Consider the following 18953-nt stretch of genomic DNA (forward strand, 5'->3'; position numbering starts at 1 on the left):
TCTTCACAACAATCTTTGAACTGACGTGATGGGAATTTCTTTCGCTGAGAGAAACTACAATCCCAACATTGAACATCTGGTTGAATTTTCAGGGTCTAAGACAAAAAGGATCACATTTCCCCGTGAGTCTGCTGTGTTTTTCTTCAATTTTCCATTGTTATGACATTGTCTGTAAAGACAGCTAGTGAGCAGAAGTGTATTGGTTGAGGAGCCTGCTTGCCAGCGGCTCGTTGGTCTAGTGGTATGATTCTCGCTTCGGGGATTTCGTCGTCTGATCATGCGAGAGGTCCCGGGTTCAAATCCCGGACGAGCCCTCGCTTGCTGCCAGTTTTGATCCCAAATGCTGGTCGTTGATCTGAACAAAATACGTTCCGTTTTAGATGGCGGGACTTACATATCTCGAGATCAGGTTTGAAATCCTGCAACACCTCGCGACAATTTTCCCAATGCTGCACATGGAGAAAATGAAAAGTTTTCAAGAATGTTCACCCACGTAACCAGACTGTAAACTTATCCCAATGAATCAATCAGGACTGTCCATTGCTTATCGCGTCAGGGATTCTTGCATCGTGTGTTCAATTGTATTTTAGTCAGAAAGAAATTGCAGTCTGACAAAGCTGGGGGTCACAGTTTGGTTTTGAATTGATTATATTTTAACTCTGCTCCAGGCATTTCACTGAGCAGGAAGTGAATCTTTGTGATGCTGTTCGGCATTCCACTCCAGAGGCAATTAACTCAGTGAAGAGGAGATTTGGAGAGGCTGTCCGTATTTGATTCGACACGAGGACCGAGTGACATGCATCTAAGGATACTGAAGGAAATGATCTGTAATTGCGAAAAAATTGGAAATAACTTTCCAATTTCGGATTTAGTAAGGTAACAATGTTTTCAACTAACTATCTCGAGTATTTTGAAGTGGTAACCGAGAGTGTTGATGAGGGTAATGCCGTTCATGCGGTTTACATAAACTTCCAAAAGCATGGGAATTTTTGATGCGGCAGATTAAATTAAATGTATCAAAATGTGAATTGATCTGCTTTGAAGGAAGTTCCCAGATTCAAAACATTAAATACATGGTGCAATTCTAAAGAGGCAAATAAGTACATACATCTCCCAAGTTGACAGGGATTGGCATAGAGGTTTAGAGCATGGAAACAAACCCTTCGACTCAACTTGTCCATGCCGCCCTTTTTTAACGACTAAGCTAATCCCAATTGCCTGCGTTTGGTCCATATCCCTCGATACCCATCTTACTCATGTAACTGTCTAAAAGACAAAATTGTCCCCACCTCTATGACTACCTCTGGCAGCTTTTTCCAGACACGCACCACCCTCTGTGTGAAAAAATTGCCCCGCTGCACCCTTTTGTATCCACCGCCCCCCCGCTCCCCCGCCACCGCCCCCCCCCCCACCCCCCCACCCGCCCGCACTCACCTGAAACTTATGCCCTCTAGTTTTAGACTCCCCTACCTTTGGGAAAAGATATTGACTGTCCAGCTAATCAAGGCCACTCATTATTTTGTAGACCTCAATGAGACCACCCCTGAGCTCTAGAGTAAAAAATCACAGTGCATCCAACCTCTCCTTGTAACTCAAACCATCAAGTCCTGGTAGCATTCTGGTAAATCTTTGCTGCACTCTTTCTATTTTAATAATATCCTTTCTATAATAGCGTGTCCAGAACTGTACACAGGATGGTGAGCAGAGTGATTATAATAAATCAGACGGTGCCTTGCTTTTTATTAATGGGGCACAGAGTACAAAAGTATAGAAACTATGTTAAGCCTGCATTTAAATCGAGTTCGGTTTCAAGTGGATATTGTTTCCATTTTCTGGAGAGCAAATTTAAAAAAAACAATATAAAAGATTTCAGAAGGTAGCAGAAATGTTTCACCAGAATAGTTCAATTGATGAAGAACTTCAGTTCCTGAGAATGGTTGGATACGCTGCGACTTCTCTACTCAGAGAAGAGAAGGTTCAGAGGAGAATTGGGAAAAATATGCAAATCCTCATGGGAGATTGATAGAAATTTGTTCTCATTGTTAGTAGGATCGAGACCCAGAGGGAAGATATTGGAGGTAATTGTCAAAAGAAGCAATAGCAGCATCAAGTGACAGTGTAGGACGGTGATATGCTTCCAAATCAAGATGGTGAGTGACTTGGAGGGGAACATTTGGGTGGAGGTGCTCCCAGGTATCTGCTCCTCTTGTTCTTCTAGATGGTCACGATCGTGGGTTTAGAAGCTTGTGTTTAAGAGTTAGGAGACTGGATCAGAAAGTAATTCTACTGACAAATTAAAGATCTTTTACAGCAAGATGTTTGTTTAAGTCACAGTTTAAAACCAACTCTAACAAATGAAGCAACTTAACTATAAACAATTGAACAATATTTAAAGAAGAAAGTAAACAACTAGAATTACTAATTTTCATTGTTTTAGTCCCAAATAAGCAACGTTCCTCTTGAAGGAGCAGCGCTCCGACAGCTCATGATTCCAAATAAAACTGTTGGACTTTAACCTGGTGTTGTGAGACTTCTTAATATGCCCACGTCTGTCCAATGCCGGCATCGCCACATCAGGGTCATAGTTAAACTGCGTTTTTCATTATCTGCTGCTGTGTGGGGGTTGGGATCTTTCTCATTCTGTCTGTGGAATTGTGCGTGCACAAGCGATTTGGTCTAACCGTCAGCTCCCGGATCTGTAAATTAGTTGGAATTCATTCTGTATTTGCAAGCTCTGGGATTGTAAACCAGTTGATGCATCTCGTCATTTTGAATCTCCGATATATTTTTTTCAGCGTCGCTGACTGGGCCAACCTTTTTTTGTGTTCATTCATGGGGCTTGGGCGTCACTGGCTGGCCAGCATTTATTGCCCAATCACAGTTGCCCGAGTGCAGTTGAGAGTCAACCACAATGCTGTGGCTCTGGAGTCACATGTAGGCCAGACTGGACAAGAACGGCAGATGTCGCTCCCTGAAGGGCACTGGTGAACCAAATGGTTATTCCGATAATGCACAATGCACGAAAGCATAAATAGATTCTTGATTGCAAATATTTTGCATTGAATTCAAATTCCACCAGCTGCCGTGGTGGGATTTGAGCACGGATCCCCACTGAAATTAGTTGAGTTTCGGGATCAATATTCCAGCGATAATACCACAAAGACATCGCCTCCAAATTTCCCTCCAACTGAGTGACTTGTTGGGCCACCTTTGAGGGCAGCTCAGAGTCAATAACATTGCTGCTGGTCGGGAGTCACATTCAGGCCAGACCAGGTAAGAATTCCTTCCCTAAAGAACATCAGTTTATCAGTTGTTTTTTTTCTACGACAATCGATTCAAGGTCATTAATTCCAGACACTTTTATTGATGTCGAATTTCACCATCTGCCGTGGCGGTGGATGTGTGAGTGTTTATGTGAGTGTGCGTGTGAGAGAGAGATTAACTCATTTTAATTCTGCTTGTGAGTATGGATTAATCCCCTATATTCCCTCACAAACACTGTGATCCCTTTGCACCGATGAATTCTTATTTAAAAATACTTGTACCCTTGTGACCCTGATGGGCGGATGGGAGGTGTGGTGAGGTTTGAACGCAATGCCGCAGGGAGCTGAGTGTAAAACAGCCGATTTTAAAGCATGTGTGTAGGAAAGTGAAGAGTGAACTTGTCTGTGAGAAGATCACAGAAAACCTGTATCTGGAGCTGCGTCCAAGAGACAAGTTTTGGGTTGTCAGTAAATGAACTCCTGAAATGACGGTACAAAATCAGAAAGAGGAAATGCTGGAAATGTTCAGCAGCTCCGAAAGCAGCTGTGGAGAGATATTCCTGTCGCAAGGATGTAACTCTACAATTGAATATTTCATGTTGCTCAGATCTGACACTCTCAACACCTTCATGTAAAGAACAAGTAGGGCGGGAATTGGGTCTTTGTTGATTTGGGCAAACAGAACAATGCAGCAATGAGAAACTGCTCCCCCCCCCCCCCCCCCGGCGGCTTGGAGAAGGATGGGACTCAGATACGGGCCTCTGGCTGGGATTGACAAATGGAAAAATACACATCGACTTTTAAATGTAATAACAATCAAGATGTAATTCAAATCGATTTGTGCAGAGTTTTTAGGCGAGCTCCAATGTAGTCAGGATGGCCGAGCGGTCTAAGGCGCTGCGTTTAGGTTGCAGTCTCCTCTGGAGACGTCTGTTCAAATCTCGCTCTTGGCAGTGATTTTTCCGTCGTGAAGCACCTTCTAAACCCAAGGCATCTCTCACCTGGCAGCAGATGCAGAGAAACAACGACGACCTGCAAGGTCCACTGCATCCTGACTTGGAAATGTATCGCATTTGCTGTGGCTTGCTCGCATTCCTGCAACTCCCTTCCGAACAGCAGTGTATGTGCACATGGACTGCAGTGGCTCAAGAATGAGTTCATCGCCAATGACTGAGAAGTATTTAAATTGAACAATAAATGCTTCCCGGGCCAGTGACACACATATCCCGTATGAATGAAGTATTTAAAAAAGATCAACTTTCGAGCAGTAAACTATATGTGTGAATCAAATCTTGAAGACGGCTACTTTCATACCAGATGTGTGTCTGAAAACAGTAAATGGAACCAGCTCACGATAAACCGCTCAATGTTGAGCGGAAGAGTTTCACTGAGTGATGTTTGCGATTCCCTCTGATGTGCTTGTTCTATGTCGGGGAAAGGCAGATTTGAAATGTTTACAGGGAAATCGGTGCAGTCTTGATGGGCCACTGTGGGATTCAATTATTTTGTTTCATGAATCTATCCGAGATCCCATAGCATCGAGGGAGAGAGAAACGGTCGTTCCCGTGAAAGGTCTGCATCTGAAATGTGAACTACCTCTATTTTCTCAGATACGTTCCAGATCTGGCAGTATCTCTTTTTCACAAACACCACCAGATCTGGAGCGTTTTTCCAGCATTCTGCTGCACCAGGAGTAGCAGTACCAGGCTCTGCAGCTGAGTTGGTTAAAGCGCCTGTCTAGTAACAGGTAGATCCTGGTTTCACGGACACGAGCAGTGCCTTGATTACTTTCACGTGATCTTTCAAGTGTTCATTGCAATTGCTCAAGTTACAATGTCCCTTTCTTGCGAATCAATATTGTCTTTCCCTTTCCAGTGGATGATCTACAAAGATGAAACAAACACAGATTTCGAGACTCACCACGAACATCTCGACTGTTTATTTTTACAATTCAGTTATTTTCATCATTTTGCAGTCAAAAAAAATATTCTGCAATAAAACCAATGCTGGAAATTCTACAAACACAGTTTTCCATTTTTTTTTCCTCAGGGAATTTCTAACACAGTCAAATGGCCTTAGAATCACACAATCCCGACAGTGCTGAAGGAGACCATTCTGCCCATCGAGCCTGTCCCGACTCTCCGACAGAGAATCGCACACAGGAGCTTTGCACCCCGCTAATCTACCGATACAAACACCTTGGGGACCAAAAGACAACCTAGCATGGCGAATCCACCCAACCTGCTCGTCTTTGGACTGTGGGAGGAAACCGGAATACTCGGTTTCCTGGGATAACTTGCCTGGGTGAATGCAGCGTGAACAGCTCTACAGTTTGGCACCATCCAGGACAAAGCATCCCACTTCATTCGCTTCCCATGTATAAAAATTCACTCCGTCCACTACCAACACACAACGGCAGCAGTGTGCACCATCTACAAGATGCACTGTAGCAACTCAGCAAGGCTTCTTTGCCAGCACCTTCCAAACCCACGACCACCGCAGCCGAGAAGGACAAGCGCAGCAGATACATCAAAATAATACCACCAGTTTGCAAGGCACTGATATTTAGTTATTGATTGTAGTTATTTATAAGTTGCTGTTGTTCCGTGTGTGTTCTTTAATCTTCTTTATCTTCCAAGGAAGCGGAATATCTAATTGAAAAATTACTATTTCTAACCCAACCAGCGAATGTTATGTCAATCTTGAAGAAAGCTGGGGTTTGCGATTTCTTCTCGAGTCAGTGGTTTCCCTGGGAGCCGAGTAAACAGGAACAGCATGGAGAGATGGCAGAGCAGGAAATGTCGGAGCAAAAGCGAAATCATAGCAATGAAGGAGCAAACCGTTTGTGACTCATCTGATCCAAAACTCTGATGGGATTCGAATCCACAAACTTTGAATAGCTAACATGCCATCATTTAGAAGCCCTACGCGCTATCCATTGCGCCACAGAGCCGCGTGCCGGAAACTCACTTTACAGTTCTATACATGGATTCTTGACAACGTAGAAACGACTGGTAAGTTCAAAACTCTCGTAGTTAAAATGTCAAGAACTATTTAGAGGAACTTTATTGATTGCAAGTCATCTTGGGGCATCTTATGTCTGTTAAAACGGCTGTGGAAATACAAACCTTTGTGTCCTTTATACAGGAAATATGTTAATCACAGAATGATCCTCCCTCTCTCTCCTCCTCATTCTCCTGTACAGCTTGGAGATCAAACCCGCGAGGGTTTGATAGTCGGGAGACACATTCTACTCTATCTGTCACAGGACTGATCAGAACCTGTTCCCTGTTCCAGGGAAACAGCTGCACAGAACACAATGCAAAGCTGGAAGCTGGAAATCTGAAACAAAAACAGAAAATGCTGGACATGCTCACCAGGTGAGGCAACATTTTTGATTAATGGAGATTTCCATAAAACCAGCTCCTGAAGCACAGCACAGCTGCACAGTTTAAAGATTCCTTTCATCAACAATGGATGCTCCATTCTATGATTTTGAACAATTCAAATTGATAATCTGCATTGTTCTTCTCGTCGCCACAGCCTGAAAACCACTTCAGGCATTGATGTCACCCTTGGATTTTAAATTTGTTAATCCATTCTCTATCTTTTTAAAGCTACTATTGAAACTGTATCCATGATCCGCTCAGTTTTTTGTGACTGAGAAGGAGAATTGCAGATATATTTGGATAACTTTCCTTTGACTAAATTTGTACAGAAGCATAAAGGCGGGAATCACACACAGCACGTCATGAAACTCACCCGCTAGACATTGAAAGGTGACAGTGTTTATTCAAGGGATGGTTCCATTCATTCATTCATTATTAATGGAGAAAAGAAAAGTTGGAACAGTTGCAATCTGGCGAATGTAACTGAGCAAGGTGAAACGCAATGGGGACTGGGCAGGATAAGCCTACCATGGGCAGTGCACAAAGTGAAGGTGCGACATTGACTGGGTTGTCAGGCGGAGCAGGGAGTCGTTGCAGAGTGAAGGTACATAGGAAAGTGGGAGTGCTAAATGTTTAATGATCACTGTACAAGTAGACGGTGAAATGCAGACTTCAGTCTGGATATTCAATGGTTCTGAGATGGGTGAATAGACTGCGGCATCTTGGCATGGTAAAGGTGCAATACGGATTAGGAATGCTAAATGATTTTATGTAAAATATAAATTGTTTTATATCGCCTGTCCTTGATCTTCGGACCAAGATGTATCACTTCACACTTCCTTACATTAATTAAGTTGCATACGTCACGTGTCTGCACCTTCCACCAGCCTGTCCAAATCGTCTTGAAGATTATCAATATGCTTCTCACTAAAGTTCATAATATGTTCAAGTTTTGCACCACTGACAAATTTTGGGATTGAAACCTGGACACCCAGATATAGGTCAGTAATATATATCAAGAAAAGCAAATTTCTCTCTATATACTACCCCCAATCAGAAATAGGTAAAAGTTGGTGTAATATATGCTTTAATAGCGCTGTACTAATAATTAAATCTTGTATAATGAAATTCTAACCATTCTAAACAACAATGATTCAAAATACCACTTGGTTCAAAAGAAAATACCTATTGGTACTAATACTTTCACTTCAAAAGTACTTAAAACGCATAGCATTGCTGATTTATCGGTATTTAATTGATCAATACAAAGGAAAGCAGTGGTTTCCCTTGGAGCCGAGTAAACAGAAACAGCATGGAGAGATGGCAGAGCAGGAAATGTCGGTGCCAAAGCTGAATCACATCAATGAAGTAGCAAACTGTTTGTTACTAATCTGATCCAAAATCCGACTCTGGTGGGCTCAAACCCACAAACTTTGAATGGCTAACGTGCCATCATTGAGAAGCCCAACTCGCTATCCATTGCGCCACTGGTAGATTCTAAATTGATATGGCCAACACATTTAGTATTTCGAAATTCCCCCGTCCCAGGTTCAGTGCAATGTGAACATTTCCTGTCTGTTGTATCCCTCTCTGATGTCTGAAGTTCAGTCTACCACAGTGTGCTGACATCTACTGGCCGCAACACAGAACTGCAGTAGAGGGAAATAAATCACATGAACTGTCGCTGTTGCAGAGACAGATCAAACAGGAATTAATGATTGGATGCAGCACTAAAGCCCATGGAAAATTCAATATTAGTGTACTTGCCCATATAGTCAATATAACTTGGAATTTGCTATTATCTGGAGCAGTTGAGTCGACTAGCATCGATGTACTAAAGGGAAATCTAGCAAATGAGACGATGGAGAATGAATTTCAGAGATAAGCAGATGATGTTACATTGAAGATTTTGAGTAGAGGATCGTGTGGAATCATGTACTAATTAGAACAAAAGGCCTGGTTTCAATTAGGTATCTTCCGTGTAGAGTGTGTACAGATTTTCAAAGTCTCTCACATAGATTTATAATAAATATCACACACATTTGTCACACCAGAGACAGAGCGATACAAAATGAGTCCAACACTCATACATATAGAATCTTAGAGTGGATACAACAAAGAGAGGGAGACCATTCGGCCCTTTGTCTGTATGCTGGTCTGTACAAGAACAACTCAGCTCATCCCTTTCCCAGTCCTTGTCTCATAACCCTGGAAATCCTTTCACTTCAGGTGCTGATCCCATTCCCCTTTGACAACACTGATTTGATGCTGCCTCTGCCACCCTCTCAGGCAGTTCATCCCAGGTCCTAAACACTTTGCACTTTAAAAGCCATCTTTCTCTCCTCTGGCAATGGGAGCAATATTTCTTCATCTACTCTTCTTAGACTGCACCCATAAACACAGCACCTCTACCACACCCATAAACACAGCACCTCTACCACACCCATAAACACAGCACCACAGAGGGTAAAAGACAGTCGAAATTGGGCGATCATTACCCAGTTGCAGTTTAACCAGAGTTTTATACAAGAACAGAGAAGATCTTAACACAACATGCAACATTTTAACCCAATATGGAACATCATGAGACCAGATAAGTAACTTTTGCTGAACAGAAAACATCTTCACGGAGAACATTTTGACACAACAGGGAACACGTTTACAGAGTAGGGCATATATTAACAGAATATTAAAGAAATATTGACACCAGATGGATCATATTGACACAGCCGGAAACACGTTTATAGCATCAGGGAGACATTTTACACAGCAGCAGAAAACACCTCTCAACAACACAGAGAACAGTTATACAGCAGGAAATATGTTTACAAACATGTATTTGCAACAGAAAATTCCTTTAAAAATCAATGATCGATTCTGCAATTCCTTGTCTTGCCGTTTTCCCAGCACCTTTGTCTGTCGTTACATGTGTCCGAGCAGTCTCTTGCTGCTATTGCGTGTTTTTCTCTGTCTATTGTATTCTCGGTGTGATGCAGTGATGCCTCCTCACACTGGTGTTCCTGTTAAACGATATAGGAGTGAAAGTCTGTCTTGTTACAGAAGCAGCTTTTTCCGTAGCAGAGTGGCGCAGCGGAAGCGTGCTGGGCCCATAACCCAGAGGTCGATGGATCGAAACCATCCTCTGCTATTCATGTTCATAGTGATAGTGCGCCAACTGCATAGCACTTGTGACTTTCACGTGGAGAAAACAGGTTCTCTTTGCCGCAAAAAAACCTCGATCTGTCGTTAGTCACTTTTATATGCAACCAGAGTTTTACACAAGAAGAGGGAACATCTTAACACAACACGCAACGATTTACTAACAAAAACACCTTCACGGAGAATCTTTTTACACAACAGGGAGCACGTTTACAAGAGAAGGGGACATATTAACAGAACAGAAGAAACAAATATTTACAGAGCCGGAAACACAACAACAGGGAAGCATTTTACACAACAGCAGAAAAAAAAACTCTCAAGAACATTTGAGACAGTTACCTGGGTAAGATTGGTCTGGAGGGATATTGGCCAAACGCGGGTAATTGGGAATAGCTCTGAGGTAAAAAAAAAACTGGGCGGCATGGACACTTTGGGCCGAAGGGCCTGTTTCCATGCTGTAACCCTCTACATCATAGAGTACACCAGGAAATATATTTATAAACAGTGAAACACTTTGCACAACCAACAGTGAACATCTTTGAACAGCAGAGAGGACAGCTACACAGCAGGAAATGTTTTTACAAACATACATTTGCAACAGAAAATTAATTTAAAACATCAGTGATCAATTCCGTGTCTTGCCGGTTTCCGCCACCTTTGTCTGTCGTTACACGTGTCCAAACAGTCTCTTTTGCTGCTTCTGTGCGGTCTTTCTCTGTCCATTGCATTCTTGGTGTTCTGCAGTGGAATTGTGTGGTCAGACTGAACCTCCCTGACAATCGTGCTGGTGTGAAACAAGAATGTGGAAGTGAATACCTGAATGACTACATTGATAGGCAGCAGGGGAGAGCTGGCTTTGCCAGAGCAAAGTGGCGCAGCGGAAGCGTGCTGGACTGATAATTCAGAGGTTGCTGCATCGAAGCTATCCTCTGCTACTTTCTGTTAGCGATGATAACAAAGCCACTTGACAGCAATTCTGCAACTTTTACGTGGAATGTGCAGGCATTTACATTGGCTTCTGTTTTCACCCTCAAACTGCAGCAAATCACATTGATCCGCACACAAGCGGTAGATACTGTGAACATGCACCAGGATATATCAGTGACTGAGGCAAGAGTGCACTGGGCACAATTTCAGAATTTGTGGATGATCTGAAAGTTGGAACCATTGTGACCTATGAGGAGGATCGTGTAAAACTTCAAAAAGGACATCGACAAGTTGACAGAATGAGTGGACAAGTTGCAGATGAAATTCAAAGCTGAGAATTATGAAGTGATTCATTCTGATAGGAAGATGATAGAGAGACAATGAAAAGTAAAAGGAAAACAGTTCCAAATTTTCGAATCCATTTCATTAGTGAGGTTTCTCAATCCTATAACTCTAAATGTGGTGCAACAGTACAACTCTAAAATAAAAGCAAATTACTACGGATGCTGTAATCTCAAACCAAACGAGAAAATGCTGGACAATCTCTGCAGGTCTGGCAGCATTTCTAAGGAATAAAATGAGCTCATCTTTCGAGTCCAGATGATCCTTTGACAAAGGGTCATCTGGACTGGTTTACTGCTAACTGATAACATCCTTAAAGTCAATAATAATCCATTCAAAATATCAGCAAATGTGTTTTACAATCATAATCACTCGTTTGAGTCAATTACTGCATCTCATATTTGTAAATTGCTTCTTGTTAGTTCATTAACATATTTAACAATTCATTTAACTGAATGCTGGTAGTTTTATCAATGCCTTAATGTCGACTGCTTTGAAAATCTTACCACCCCATGAGGGATTCCACTTACAGGTATTAAATATCATGAGACATCTGGACAGAGTGGATAGGGACAAACTGTTCCCACTCGTGGGATGATGAAGAATGAGAGAGAACAGATTCAGCATCATTAGCAAAGGAAGGAATAGGAATACGAGGAAAACATTTTTCACACAGGGAGTGCTTAATGTGTGGAATGCACTGCCAGAGAGTGCGGTGGAGGCAGATTCGATTGAAGCGTTCAAAAGGAATCAGACTGTTACCTGAAAAGGAAGAATGTGCAGGGTTACAGGGAGAAGGTGGAGATGTTCATTTTCTATCACATAATTTCTCATTCATCACTCATCACTGAATCGAATTTGAATTGTTCTCTTGTCTTTTCTAAACAAGGAGAAGTGCAGCAATGATTATATGGCAACAGAGCTGGGGGAGTCATAAGTCTAATGGGAGAGTGAAAAAAAGAACAAATATGTGCCTGAAAGGTGAGAATGGCAGGGAGACGAAATCTGAATTAAAAACAGAAAATGCTCGAAACCTCAGCAGGTCTGGCAGCATCTACGGAGAGAGAAACAGAGTGAATACTTCGAGTCTGTATGACTCTTCTTCAGAGTTGAAGAGAGGCTGAAATGTGACAGATTTTAAAATGTTGAAGGGCATTCGGAGCACAATCGGGATTATTCATTAAAGCTATTAGAAAAGCAAATGGCATGTTTGTTTTTATTGCAAGTGGATTGGAGTAGATGAAGAAAGGTGTATTGCTGCAATTGTCCAGGATTTTATTGAGACCACATCTGCAATACTGTGTACAGCTATGGTCTCCACATTTGAGAAGGGATAGACTTGCATTGCAGGCGGTACAGAGAAGGTTCACTAGATTGTCCCCCGGAAGGAAGAGGTTGTTCAGTGAGGAGAGGCTGAGTGAATTAAGTTGACAGACCCTGGAGCTCAAAACAATGTGTAAATGCTGAGGCAATGCTTCCATTCCTGTCCTCTGGGCAGACGAGCGGCAGATAAAGTAAATGTAAAGTAAAGTTAACTTTAAATAGAGTTTAGATATTAGTCATAAGTCAGAATTTTGACTAATAAATACTGCAATGAAGTTACAGTGAAATTCCCCCAGTCTCCATATTCCAGCATCTGTTCGCGTCAATGCACCTAATTAGATGAAGTTCAATGCAGAGAAGTGTGAGTTGATTCATTTTGAGAGTGGAGAAATAAAGGGAGAAACTCTTAAGGAAATGTAGGAACAACGGGATCTCAGTTTCTAAGTACAAAAGTAATTGAAGTTGGCTGGGCATGTTGAGAGAGCAGGTAATAAAACAAATGGCATCCTACCTTTTACTGGAGGATTGAATACATGAATAAGAAGGTCAAGTTGAGCTTTTAAATACACTAGACAGGCCTCACCTGGAGCACTGAGGCCAGTGCTGAGCACCACAATTGAAGAAGGTTGTGAAGACATTGGAGAGAGTCCAAAGGAGATTCAAATGAATGATTCTATTGATAAAGATCTGTCGCTATGAAGGTAGATTTGAGAAGTCGGGTATTTTTCATGAGGCAAAGAAGTATGAGAAGACCTGTAGGGGGACAGGTAGCATTGAGGAAGCAAGGGGGAGGTCGGGGTGGGGGGACTGCAGAAGGACTTGGACAGGCTAGGAGAGTGAGCAGAGAAGTGGCAGATGGAATACAATGTGGAAAACTGTGAGGTTATGCACTTTGGAATGAGGAATGGAAGCATAGACTATTTTCTAAATGGGGAAATGCTTATGAAACCAGGAACACAAAGGGACTTGGGAGTCCGAGTTCAAGATTCTCCTCATGTTAATGTGCATGTGCAGTCGGCATTTAGGAGGGCAAATGTAATGTCGAGAGGGCAAGAATACAAGAACAGGGATGTACTTCAGAGGCTGGCAAAAGCTCTGGTCAGACCCCATTTGGAGTATTGTGAGCAGTTTGGGACCCGTATCTAAGGAAGGATGTGCTGGCCTTGGAAAGTGGAGGCTCACAAGAATGACCCCCGGAATGAAGAGTATGAGGAACGGTTGAGGACTCTTGGGTCTGTAGTCATTGGAGTTTAGAAGGAACTTATTGAAACTTACAGGATACTGCGAGGTCTGGATAGAGTGGACATGGAGAGGATGTTTCCACGAGTAGGAAAAACTAGAACCAGAGGGCACAACCTCAGACTAAAGGGACGATCCTTTAAAACAGAAATTAGGAGGAATTTCTTCAGCGAGGAAGTGGAGAATCTGTGGAACTCTTTGCCGCCGAAGGATTTGGGAGCGAGGTGGTTGAGTGTTTTTTAAGACATAGGCAGATAGGTTCTTGATTAATAAGGGGATCAGGGGTTATGGGGAAAAGGCAGGAGAATGGGAATGAGAAAAATATATGATTGAATGGTGCAGCAGGTTCGATGGGCAGAGTGGCCTAATTCTGCTCCTATGTCTTATAATCTTTTATAAGAGAAAGAAGAGTGGCACAGTAGTTAGCACTGCTGCCGCACACTGACAGGGATCCAGTTTAATTCAGGCCTTGGGTGACTGTTCATAATTTCCACATTTTCTCTGTGTCCACATGGTTTTCCTCCGGGTGCTCTTGCACCCCCCCTCCCCCCCTCCCGCCACACACACACTCCATTGATAGGGTAAGTGGGTTTACCGTGCTACATTTCCCCTTATGTTCCTAGTATATTGAGATTAGGAAGGTTAACAAGGTAAATATGTGAGGTTGCGTGAATAGGTCAGAGAATCAGTGCAGACTCAATGGGACGAATGTCCATCTTCTGCACTTTAGGGATTCTATGATAGAGGTTTTCATGTTCCCATCAATAGTTGATCAAGAACCAGGTGCAAAATTTCAAAATAAGTGTCAAAATTGCACGGATTCAATGCCTAATGTACACAACTTTGGACACGATAGGAACATTTAACATGGCCAATCCACCTGACCTGCACATAGTTGAACCACGAGAGTAAACGAGAGCACCCAGGAAACCCACGGGGAGAAGGTGCTGATTTTGCACAGTCACCAAAGGCCAGACCCAAACCCGGGTTTCTGCGACTGTGAGGAGGGGGAGTGGGATTAGATAGAATGCTGTTTCAATAAGGCAGTGTAGACTTGATGGTCAAATGGGCTGTAGTGCATTGCAAATATTCTGTGGTTTGAGAATCTAAAACATGGTCATATTTAATGGCGGAGCAGGCTTGAGGGGCCATGTGGTCCACTTCTGATCTGACTTATTGTGCTGCTGGGTCCAGAAAGCTGCTAATTGATTTCTCATATCAGAATTTACTCCAAACACCATTAATGCATCAACCCTGTGCTCACTGACAAACACTGACTCGTGGTTAAGCAATGCCTCAATTTTAAAATTCTTATCCTTGTTTCCAAATCCCTCCATGTCGTCAGCTGTTCCTCCCTTTCATCGCCTCCAGCCCAGCAATCCTCTGAGATATCTGACCTCCTCTGATTCTGGCCTGGTGAGCATTCCTGATTTGATTCACTCCTCCATCTGACGAAGGAGCAGCACGCTCCAAAAGCTTATGGTATTTTGCTACCAAATAAACCTGTTGGACTTTAACCTGGTGTTGTGAGACTTCTTACTGTGCTTACCCCAGTCCAACGCCGGCATCTCCACATCTTGATTCACTCCACCAGTGAGCTCTCTGGGTCTCAGCTCTGGAATTGCCTCTTTAGACGCATCTCACTTGCTTTCCTCCTCGTTCATTTATTTCCTCTTTCCTTTCCTGCGGGATTCACCTTTTGCACCCTCTGACTTTTGCCCCGTCAACTGCCATCACCGAATTATAGTTGCACAACTATAATTCTGTGAGCGGTTTCACTTTAAGGATTCTTTCCGCCTCCAGCTCTCTGATTTCTCATTGGTCACAGCTCCGGTTCGAATTGAATAACGCAATGACGCTGGACTGGGACGGACGCTGATTGGTCAGTGCGTTGCGATTGGCGAGCAGAGATGTCAATAACATTGAGGGGCGTGTGTTGCCATCAGCGCGGTCTGTGATTGGTTATAATTGTGAGCGTCATTTACATGTGTTCTCTCACTTCGAGCGGATGGAGCTCACGGATTGGATAAAGTAGCTGTCACTCAGTAGGCGCAGAGCGGCCATTGGATAACCGTGATGCCTCAATTTCCGATTGTTTTTCCCAGCTGCCGGTCACAGGCCGTAGGCGGGGATTTATTCTGGGCCCATCATACACCGCGCGGAACGGCAGCAAATGCCCGGCAGGTGGCTTCAGTCCCCGGGCCCGGATCCTGAGCCCGCGGCGGGGCTCCGGGTGGATGAAGGATTCGGCAGCGGGAATCCCGTCCCGCCCGGCTGTGAATCCTCAGCTCAGGGTTTCCAATGGCAGTTTCCTGTGTAAACATGTCACGCTGCAGTTCGAAGTTTAACAACACCAGGTTAAAGTCCAACAGGTTTATTTGGTCGCGAAAGCCACACAACGAAGCTTGTGTGGCTTTTGCTACCAAATAAACCTGTTGGACTTTAACCTGGTGTTGTTAAACTTCTTACTGTGTTTACCCCAGTCCAACGCCGGCATCTCCACATCACGCTGCAGTTCCCCAGGCTCAGCAGTGGCGGTTATACAAATTCCCTGCAGTCAGACCAATCAGCACAGAGACTGAAATCTTCCCGTGCTCTGTGTGTGGGGCTCAGTGCCACACTGGGTCAGAGCCCTTCACTCTGTATAGGCCAGGGAGAGATACTGGGATCTTTCGGTGCTCTGTAGGAACGGCACGGTGGCACAGTCGTTAGCACTGCTGCCTCACAGCGCCAGGGACCCAGGTTCAATTCCGGCCCTGGGTCACTGTCTGTGCGGAGTTTGCACATTCTCCCTGTCTCTGCGTGGGTTTCTTCTGGGTGCTCTGGCTTCCTCCCGCACTCCAAAGATGTGTGGTTTGGGTTGATTGGCCATGCTAAATTGACCCTAGTGTTAGTGGGATTAGCAGGGTAAATATGTGGGGTTAAGGGGATAAGGCCTGGGTGGGAATTTGGTCGGTGCAGACATGATGGGCCGAATGGCCTCCTGCACTGGAGGGATTCTATGGTTCTGTGTTTGGGTGGGGCTTGATTGAGTGGATCTCCCTGATTGTTGGTTCTAATTGCAAAAACCAATCTCTTACAGTCAGTCTGGGTGCTCCTGACTGAGCAGAATGGCCTGATCTCACCACACACATTGAGATGGAGGAGCTGCCGCCTGGGATGAAGATGATTGAGAACTCCAGCCTTCTCCAGACTTGTTTACTGAGGCCCAGCCGTTCTTCATTATGTTTCCTCCGGGTGTCATCTCCATCTGCTGTGAACAATGACCTGACAGTGGGAAGATATTGGAGTACGATGGTGCAGTCGACCATGTCAAAGGCATGGATAGGTTGAGAAGGATGAGGAGGGATTGTTCAGTTGGGAAAGACTGCAGTCATCTGGTTCTATTCTTATCTTTCTGCTCATATGCAGAATATCACCTGCAATGGTTTCTCTTCCCACTCCTGTGCTGTTATCACCCAAATCCCCCAAGGATCTCTCCGTGGCTCCCACCTATTTCACATCTAGACCTTACCCCTTGGTGACATTATCTGAAAACACAATGGTAGGTTTCATGTGTATGCTGATAACACCCAGCTCTACCTCACCGTCACATCTCACAACCAATCCCCTGTTATTAATTTATTAGACTCCTTCTCTGACCTCCAGTACTGGCTCAGCAGAGAATTCCCCCAATTAAATATTTGGAAGACCAAAGTTCCCACCACAAATTCCATTCCCAGTCACTGACTCCATCTCTCCCACTGGTCAATGTCTGAGGTTGAAACAAACCCTCATAATCTTTGGGACCTCATTGGACTCAGAAATGAGATTCTGACCACATATCTGTTCCTTCACCAAGATCACTTATTTCCAGCTGTGTAACATCACACATTATTTGTAATACCTCAGCTCACCCATACCTGAAACCCTCATCCATGCTTTTGTTACCTCAAGGCTTGATGATTCAAACACATTCCTGACCAGCAGATTTCCTTCCCTAAAGGACATTTGTAAACCAGATACGATTTTATGAATAGCGACAATTAGATTTTTAATTGCAGATTCATATTCACACTCTGAATTCTCCCTCACAGCCATCTGAATTCTCGCTCCTTTCTACAGAGAACAGTGTAACTTCCCCTCACTATACCCCTTCTACCAATACTTGAATGGCATGCTGTACTGCAGTGCCAAGGTCAGTCAGTTCATTCACCCTGCAGCCCCCACTCTCATCCAAAGAAGCTGCAAGAACCTCAGAGCTATTGGACAGTTGCAGAAACTGACATAGCTGTCCTCTGATTCCTCTTAGCTGCCTCAGCTGCAGTCACTCCCTCCTGCCCCTGACCACTTGGCAAAACAGAAGATCCTATCACTACCTGTCAGGATTCCATCCCCTTAGCAGTTTAGTATAAATCCATCCCAACAGCACTAACAAAGCTCCATGGGAGGATGTTGGTCCCGTCCCTGTTCAGATGTAATCTGCCCAACTTGTACAGGTCCCAGCTCAGCCAGAAATGGTCACGATGCCCCAGGAATCTAAAGCCATCCCTCCTGTACCATCTCTGCAGCAATGCAGTCATCTAATCTATCTATACTCACTATTGCATCTCCTCTGAAGGTGCTGACTGGCTGAGTTCAATTCTACTGGTTCCTCTCCCTTTCTCCTGAAGGCAATGACTTTGATTGGGTTCAGCTCCACACTCACTAGTTTCTCTCTCTCTTCCCTTGAAGGTGATGATTCTGGATGGGTTCAGTTCCACACTGACTGGTCTCTCTCTCTCGTACATAGAAAGATGTTGCCTGATCTCAAGGGTGTTGGCGAGGAGGAGAGGTTGAATAAACTGGGATTGTTTTCACTGAAAAGACGGAGGTTGAGGGTGACCTGATAGAGGTCTTCATAATTGTGAGAGGCATAGACAGGTTGAATAGGCAGAGGCTTTCTCCCAGGGTGGAAGTGGGCACATGTTCAAGGTGAGAGGGGGAAAGTTTAAGGGAGATGTGCGGGGGAGGTTTTTCAGGCAGCGAATGGTGAGTGCCTGGAACAGGCTGCCACAGGAGGTGGTCAAAACAGGCATCTGGATGGGTACATGAATAGGGAAGGAATAGAGAGATACGGACTGAGTAAGGGCGGAAGCTTTTTTCTTCAGTTTACTTAGGGCACCATGTTCGGCACGGGCTTGGAGGGCCGAACGGCCTATTCCTTTGCTGCACTTTTCTTTGTTCTCTTTAAACAGCGAATGGAAACAGAAGGAGGCCATTTGGCGCCATGAGGCCCATCGAGCCTGCTGGGACATTCATTATGATCCTGGTTGATCAAATTCTCTTTCCT

The 18953-nt window shown here is 44.0% G+C and overlaps 2 non-coding genes across 2 annotated transcripts; both read left to right on the forward strand.

The window, feature by feature from the left end:
* The first annotated feature begins 224 nt into the window (after positions 1-224).
* On the forward strand, positions 225-314 carry trnap-cgg (transfer RNA proline (anticodon CGG)). The gene is given in 2 exon segments: positions 225-260; positions 279-314. It is a non-coding gene; the product is annotated as a tRNA-Pro (tRNA).
* A 9414-nt stretch (positions 315-9728) lies between these two features.
* On the forward strand, positions 9729-9800 carry trnam-cau (transfer RNA methionine (anticodon CAU)). Its single transcript has one exon. It is a non-coding gene; the product is annotated as a tRNA-Met (tRNA).
* The last annotated feature ends 9153 nt before the right edge of the window (positions 9801-18953 follow it).

Source organism: Mustelus asterias, unplaced genomic scaffold (genome assembly GCF_964213995.1).
Source record: "Mustelus asterias unplaced genomic scaffold, sMusAst1.hap1.1 HAP1_SCAFFOLD_1442, whole genome shotgun sequence".
Lineage (NCBI taxonomy): Eukaryota > Metazoa > Chordata > Chondrichthyes > Carcharhiniformes > Triakidae > Mustelus > Mustelus asterias.